This window comes from Grammomys surdaster, unplaced genomic scaffold (genome assembly GCF_004785775.1).
Source record: "Grammomys surdaster isolate TR1022 unplaced genomic scaffold, NIH_TR_1.0 62, whole genome shotgun sequence".
Lineage (NCBI taxonomy): Eukaryota > Metazoa > Chordata > Mammalia > Rodentia > Muridae > Grammomys > Grammomys surdaster.
The window spans coordinates 3,533,190-3,541,467 of NW_021604564.1; the positions used below are offsets into that span (position 1 = coordinate 3,533,190).

The 8,278-nt window shown below is 42.5% G+C and overlaps 1 non-coding gene across 1 annotated transcript; it reads right to left on the bottom strand.

Annotated features, from left to right (window-relative positions):
* Positions 1 to 6,698: 6,698 nt before the first annotated feature.
* On the bottom strand, positions 6,699 to 6,834 carry LOC114619312. The gene has a single exon (XR_003711113.1). It is a non-coding gene; the product is annotated as a small nucleolar RNA SNORA70 (small nucleolar RNA).
* Between the last annotated feature and the right edge of the window lie 1,444 nt (positions 6,835 to 8,278).

Consider the following 8,278-nt stretch of genomic DNA (forward strand, 5'->3'; position numbering starts at 1 on the left):
TAGTACAGGTGATCAAAGCAGTAGAGAAAAGAGCCTTTAGGCCAGGATCCCTTGGGCACCCAGAACAAGTGCCCTATATAGTTACCTGGATGAATCTAGTAGAGTACACCCCCTCCCAGATAAAAGCCTTTCTTCCCCAAGACCCTTGTAAGTTCTGGCTGTTAGGAGTGGTATTCAGGACTGAAGAGCAAGAGAGAATATGAGAAAGAAAGAATATTCCCTCAGACATGGGGGCACCATTGATTGGCCAGGCTGTGGTCGACACAGATCTGACTGGGACACTAGAGCAGCAGAAGGTAAGGGGCACCTATAAGTCTACCACAAGATTCCATTAGCAGGTCTCAAGGGGGCCACATGAGGCCCCACAAATTTTGACCAAGGCATGTGAGGTTAAGCAGGGATCAGATGAGTTTCCCACAGCCTTTCTAGAATGGTTCATAGAGGTATTCTGTTGGTACACACTGTGGCCTTTATAGACCAGGCTTGTGTAGCTGCCAGAGGGCTGGGAATGAAAGGGGGATGGAGATCGAGAAAAGATGAAGCCAAGACAAAGTTCTCTGATCAAGGCTCAATGCTTTAATATTCAGCTTTCAATTTAAAGGGGAAGACCTCTCCTGAACCCTTCCTAGTTTCAGCCAGGAGAAATGGGTGGGATAATCCATTCTTGGTCAGGGTCATGGCCAGAGATGTCAAGGCAAGCCCAGGAGCAGTTCTTCTTTCAAGTTCCGTGCAGCCAAGGTGGATAACTCCACCTAGGTCCTTATCACTTGGTCTGTTGTGGTAAACAAGGTCTCTCAGTCCTGCTCAAGGCCAGGGAAGGACACAGGCTTGTAGATATCAGGGCAAAGCTTCAGAGGCTAGAGGGACAGCAGGATAAGTGTAGGTTGGGAAGGAAGTCTATCACAACAGGGAGACAGAAAGAGAAAGAACAGAGAAAGAAAAAAGAAAAAGATAAAAGCGAGATGAGAAAAAAAGGCAACAGGAAAGGAATTTACAGAAAATCTTGGCTACAGTAATTAGAGAAAGCAGAGAAGGGAGACTCCAATCAAAGAGAGACAAAACAAACAAACAAACACCTCCTTGAAAAGGACCAGTGCTCACATTGCAAAAAAAGGGGTCACTTGGCCCGAGAGTGCCCCAAAAAACAGAAGCCAGGAGCAGGAAATTCCAGGCCTTGAGAAAAACACCATCAAATGGCAAAGGTGTTAGCCCTGGGTGAAGACAGTGATTGGGGGAGATGGGGTGCAGACCCCCTCCCTGAGCCCAGTTGGTAGCTTTGAAAGTAGAGGAAAAACCCACTTAACTCTTGGTGAACACAGGGACTCCACACTTGGTCTTCCTCCAAGCTGATGGCCCTGTTTCCAAGAAACGATCTTGGTTCCAAAGAGCCACTGACACCAAAATGTATTCATAGACTACCTGAAGAACAGTGGACCTAGAGATGGGCTGGGTATCTCATACATTTATTGTCATCCCAGACTGTCCCTACACTCTATTGGGGTAAGACTTACTCTTCAAGATGGGCCACAACTAACTGGCCCAAAAGGAAAACCCATGGGTAGAAGAAAGACCTCTCTGACCAACCACTGCTGGGAGCCAAGGCAACCTACTTTACAGATGGGAGCAGTTTTCTTCATGCTGGTCAGAGACAGGTGGGTGCCACTGTGATAGATGGCACAAATGTCATCTGGATTGAACCTCTACCTCCTGGGCATGTTGGTGCGGAAAGCAGTCTTGAAACTTGGGACCCACAAGAAAATTAACATCTACACAGACAGCAGGTATGCCTTTGCCACAGCCCACATCCACAGGGTTATATACCAAGAGAGAGGACTGTTTGTATCAGAAGAAATCTTGTATCTCTTGGATGCCCTGATGAAGCCAGCAACTGTGAGTACTATTCATTGCCCAGGACATCAGAAGAGAAGAGACTCAGTGGCCCAAGGTAATAACCTGGCAGATCAAGTGGGGCAAAAACTGGCTATGCAGGAGCCTATCCAGGTTATGGGCCTGCAAGAGACACCCACTGGAATGGGGCTAGATTAAGAGATGGCCTCACTTAAAACACATGGAAGAAGAAATGGCTCAGATTGCTAGCCACTCTACCAACTATTACCTAGGGAAGAAAGGACAATGACACAGAGGAGAAGGGAAAACTATACTCCCCAGAAAACAAGCGAAAGACATATTAGGCTGAATGCAAAGATAGACGACTCATTTAGGAGATAAGCTCACCCAAGCAGTCAAGGGATCTAAGATGTGTGTGTGTGTGTGTATAATGAACCTCAAGTTTTGGGCCAGAAGGGTAGCAGAGCAGTGTAAGGTGCACCAGCAAGTGAATGCTTAGGCAGCCAAGAGTAAACAGGACAAAAGACATAGAAGAGAACAGCCTAGAGTATATTGGGAGGCTGATTTTGCAGAAGTTAGGCCAGGAAAATATAGAAACCCTCTAGTATTTTTAGTATTTGCATATATCTAGTATTTGCATGGGTTGGGGTTTTCACCATCAAGCAGGAAACAGCTACTGTGATAGCCAAGAAGATATTAGAAAAAACTCTTCCCGAGGTTTCAAGTTAATTGGATCAAATAACAATCTTGTTTTTGTTTCTAAGTCAGAGATTGGTAGAGATATTGGGGACTAATTGGAAGCTCCATTGTTTGTATTGTCCCCAGAGCTCAGGGTAGGTAGAAAAAAATGAACAGAGTCCTAAAAAGAGACCTTAACTAAATTGCCCTCGGAAACTGGTGCTGGCTGGGTGGTGCCCCTTGTCCTGGACCTGTTATGAGCATGGAATGCCCCTTCTATGTGGGACCTCCATTCCCTTGACTCCCCTGTGGAACCACAAAAGGATAGCTTGGTTCTTGGTTGTGTATAGGTCTCAAACCCCGGACCCAGATGGGACAACAGCAGGTGTTTGGACATGCCCCCAGAACCCAGGGGGTCTAAGATTTCCATTAACCCATGCTTTTCAGTCATGAAAGGGAAATGCAGCCCCTCCCAAAGAGGTTTGTGTCACCTCGCACAGATAGAGGGCATGACTACAGGCCTCAGCCTCAAGAGATTTCAATATTAATGAGATACCTAAATGCCAGAGGGTGTAGTCAATTACGTATTCCTTTCCCAGACCCTCCTCCTTCCTCCCTCCCTATTTAAGTCAGGTGTGCCCTGACCTAAAGGGGGTGGTGCATCCAGATTCAACTACCATCTGCTATGAAAATAAAGCTTATGGAACCATGGAGTCCCTCATGTCTTTTGGGGCCCACTGTGGGGAACCGCAGAGAAGGCCTTTAATGAGCCACTGTAGTCACAGTCACTGCATTTTCCTGAGGATCTGTCTGCATTCCAGACATGGGAACCACCAATTCAAGCAAGCTAGCTGGACCACTGAATCTGCTAAGCAAGTAGAGTAACTGAGTCTCTCCCACGGGGTGTCACCATAGCACTCACTGCCCCCTCATTTCTCTCAGCTGCAGGCTAGCCCCATACGCCCCACATCTCCATTCTGCCACGGCCTCCTTGCAGTGTCTGGGAGCCCCATAATGGAGGCCACTGTCCTCTGGGTCCACTTAAATAGCACCCACGAAACTTCAGACTGAGTCCTCTCCCTGCCCAGGGATGCCCTGGTGGTTTCTCACAGCCCAGCACTCACCTAGTTCTGCATGGAAGGCACTCAGTCAAAAATTCCTGTGCTCCAGTCTCTTTGGAGCCATGGGAATCATAACCACCCAACAAGATTCAAGAACCCACACCCATTCACCAAACTATCATTCCCTGCAGACCGAGGTTCTTGATCCAGCCCCCCAAATGACATTTCAGACTGATAAAGATCTTATCGCTTACTTGTAAGCTTTCCAGATCAGCCACCAGAAATTGTGGCCTATGCTTAATGCCATGTGTAATGAAGGTATACCAGAGTTTCCACATGAATAAACAAAGTAGAAGGGGATGTTCCTGGTGCTGTTGACCACCCTGACCTCCATTGAAGTAGATGGAGTAACTGCCAGCTCCTGTACCTGATGTGGACTGGAGAGCCGATAGAAACCTGAACATCCCCTCAAGCTCAAGATCACCTGCTGTTCTACAAGGCCAAAGAAACCATTAAATGGCAATGACTAATTTGATATCTACAACATTGTTTGAACCACTGATAATTTTATTCCTGCCTCTGACTTTTGGCCCTTGCATTTTAAATTCAATTAGTTATTTTCATTCAATAGCTTCAAGATTGAAGCATGTACAAAAGAGAAAGGAGGGGACAAAGAGGAAAATTACACCAGACCCCTCCCCTCCTGAAGAAGAAAAGTCATAAAACGCTTAGGCACCCCTCCCCTCCAGAAGGCAGAGGCTTATTAACATTCCTCAGACTACAGGGGATGGGGACTGATCTGCGGCTGGGGAGGGGGCCCAGAGCACATGAACAATGGACCATTTGGTTACACACAGACAGGGGAGGTCCTTACTGCCTCATTCCCTGGGGACCAGTTTAAAAGATTGCTGTTCTGCCAATCACATTTTGCCTAATGCCTGCTACCCCTAGAGACTGTATAAATATCTGCTAAACAAGCCAGGAGAGGTTGCCTCTCCTTTTGGGTTGCTGGGTGGGCCCAACATGCTGGAACATCAAAAATTCCTCTTGCATTTTACAGCAATCTCTCATCTCCATGTGATTCACTCAGGGAGTCTCTGGTAAACTAAGGCTCTGCTCACTAGAGTCTTACACTAAAAGTATTTGGTGCCTTTGTTCAATTACTATCAACAAATCAAGAGCCGTAACCAAAACAGAGAGTTTGAACAGATGCTTGTAGATTAGTTCATTGATGAAGTACTGCACAAGGAGAGAGTCTGTGATATCATTTTGCCCCGGCTAAAGAAACAGTATGTGCTGGAAGAAGCTGAGCAACTGGAGCCTCAAGTTAGTGCTCTAGAAGAGAACATGGATGACAAGGAGGCTAATGAGAAAGAGGAAGATGAGAAGCTAGAAAGAGTGCCATCATCTGACCACTGATGAGAAATTACTGAGGCTTGGACAAGCCATGACACTCACCTGCACTATGCTACAGGAGGAGCCTGAGTCATTCTTCTAGAAGGCAGAGTAGATGCCCTAAAAGAAGTCCTTCTCCCTGATAAGAAAGGAATAGGAGCAAGAGTCCATGATGCCATAGAAGCAGGTCCAGTGACAGAAAACACAGATCCTGCTCTAAATCCCCAGGTCACCACTGTAGTCACTCAAAGTCTCCTGAATGGTCTAAGAAAAGCCACAAGAAGATCCGAAGAGGAAGTGACTAATAAATTCATCTTGATTTTAGTCCAAATGACCTCCTGTGGATATTAGAGTATCTGTTATGTGGAATGATTAAGATCTCTTCAGGCAGCTATGAGTATTTTGGGTTTTTCAAAATCAACTATTCTTTTTGTTGGGATTTCTTTTTAATAGTGCAGAGGTGCTAAGTTTTGTATCTCTTTGAATTATAATCAACAGCTTTGAAGAGTATTTTTGACCAAATCAAGGTCAGGTTTTGGTCTATCCAACTGTGGTCATTCATACTGAACAAGGTCAAGAAGACCTGGGAATTGGAGAGGTTCCTGACAGTAAAAAGATGTGATCATTTTATTTGTAATTAAACCTGGCACAGTTCTCATTATAAAAATAAATAAAATAAATAAATTCTACAATTATATAAGGTACAAACTTTGTATTATACCAGAAATTGAATAGTAACTACAGCAGCTTTGGTCTCAGAGCTCTGTTCTGTCATAGTTTATTAATGACAACTAAACTTATGACAAAGAAAAAATTAAAACACAAGTCTGAGAACAAAAATGATATGATCTATGTTTTGAAACAACATGAATCTATCCCTGCCTACTAAATTTTGTACAACTGAAGAGCTTTGACTACCAGTCAGTCAAGATGAAAGATTTTCCTGACCACTTTGCCTGACTCCTTACTTTTATGGGGCTTGGATAATGCCAGGACTGCCACCAATGTAAAGTAACAAATTGCTTTTTAATGGAATTTTAGGTTTACTCCATATGAAGTAAATCATTTCTGATATTGTAAATCCAGTCAGGAACACATTATTTAAGAAGTTTAAGGCAATAAACAAAGCGTACACTGTTGCTTTGCTCTACTGAAATGGTGCCAGAGTATCTTATAAAGGTTTATGGTTATACTCATAGGCAGATGCTACTCTCCGCCTTAATCAGAGACACATTTTGCAATTAATGTATGTAAATAAGACCCACAGATACTCAGGTGTTTTGAATAACTGACAGATGAGTACTCAGCACAAAACAAAATGAATGTTTATACTACCTTCTCTAAGACTCAGGGAACATCACAAGAGAGGTCACAGTCAAGAAATTGCCTCAACTCAGTTCCTGGGGTTAAAATTTCAGGTCACCAACAATAGGCATAAAATTTATATTATCTGCTTACCTTACAAATCAAACTTATTATGGAATAAAGGGGTAACATTAATCATTTGAAGCATTTGGATTTTTAAAAACTTGTAAACAGAATCTGTATGATATTCTTTTATGAATCTCATGGTAATGCCATCCAAATATTGTAGATTAGAATGTGAACCCTGGCCAGTCTGCCCTGGGGCTTCCCAAAGGCACACAGCATACATGTCTGGAGCCTAGACCAGGGACAGCATTGTGATCAGAGACTTGTGATTATCAACTGCCAGGAAATTGTCTCCAAGGTCACTTGAGGCAACCCATATAGACAATAGGCTACATAACCTACCAAGGAGGCTCCTGTTTTCAACCATTGAACACCAAAGTCCCCATGAGGAAAGGGACTTGGTCGGCTTACTTAGCTAAACATGAATCTATTTTTAATAAAAGAAAAAATCCTCCATTGAAAAAAGAAACTGGTAAAAATGATTTGTAAACTTCATACCCCTAGATCACACTTCTTTCAAGACACACATTTAACTGAAATGTAGTGAAAATACAAGGATCCAGTGGATCAGTCATGCAAACATATATTTCTATGTCACACCTTTTGATATATCGGTCTATATAGTAGCTCCTTCTCCACTTGCTGTGACAGAATATTTGAGAAAACCAAGTTAAGTAAAGAAGATTTTATTTGGCTCACAATTTGAGACTCAATCTACCATTAATCCTGAGAATCCATGGTGGTCAGAAGGATTGTTCCTATGATGACAGAATAAGTCATCAGTAATCAGAAAGCAAAGAGATGATGCTTTTGTTCAATTCACTTTTGACTTTTTATTTTCAGTGTGAGGCCAGAGCACAGAAGATAGAGATACCTATATTCATAGTGGGTTTTCCTTTCTCAGTTTTAATCTTCTTTTTTTTTTTTTTGTACCTATGATTTTTCTTTCCTTTTTTTTAAAACTGGATACTTTATTTATTTATTTACATTTCAGATATCATCCCCTTTCACCATTTCACCTCCTTAGAACCCCTGTCTCATCCCCCCTCCTCCTTTTTGCTTTTATACCATTTCAATTACATGCTTGTATTAAGGTCAGTTTTAGGTTGAGGGTTTAGCAATACAATAGATGCAGATAGTCAAGGAACAAGCAAGACAGTAAACACAATTATGTGAACACTCTCATGATCACTGTTTCTAAGGGTTTATCAGGATGACCAAAATATGTGAGCAAACTTCTGTGTCCTAGCCTAAAGTCATTTTCATGTCTGGAGCCTACTTTCTTGTCATAGCCTAATATTTAGATTCCTACCTGAAATTACTTCTTTGTTCTAACCTAATGTCAGATTCCTGTCTGAAGCCTACTTCCTTGTTTTTGGCCAATGTCATATTCCTGACAAGTATCCCATTTCATTGTCCTTAAATGTGACCAGTTATTCAGACTCAATCATGGACTGGTCTAGAAATAAATAAAATATTGGAAATAACAGTCTTCATTTAGAAGTCTTGTTCTGGACATTTTCAGAGACATATGTGGAAGGTAGCTGCAGTTCTCTATGATGTTATGTTAGCAAGAGATAAAGTTGGATCAGGATCTGGATTTCAAACAGGTGTTAGCACATGTGTTAAGGCTCTTTTCATTGTCAACTTAATCCTCTTTAAGTATCTTCACAAATATACTGAGAGGTATCAAAAATCTGTAATAAATTAGTCTTTTTTTTTCTTATATTGGATATTTTCTTTATTTATACTCCAAATGTTATCCCCTTCCCTAGTTCCTCCTCCAGGAAACACCCTATCCTATCCTCCTTCTCCCTGCTTCTACAAGGGTCCTCACTCAACCAACCACCACTCTGGAATTCCCC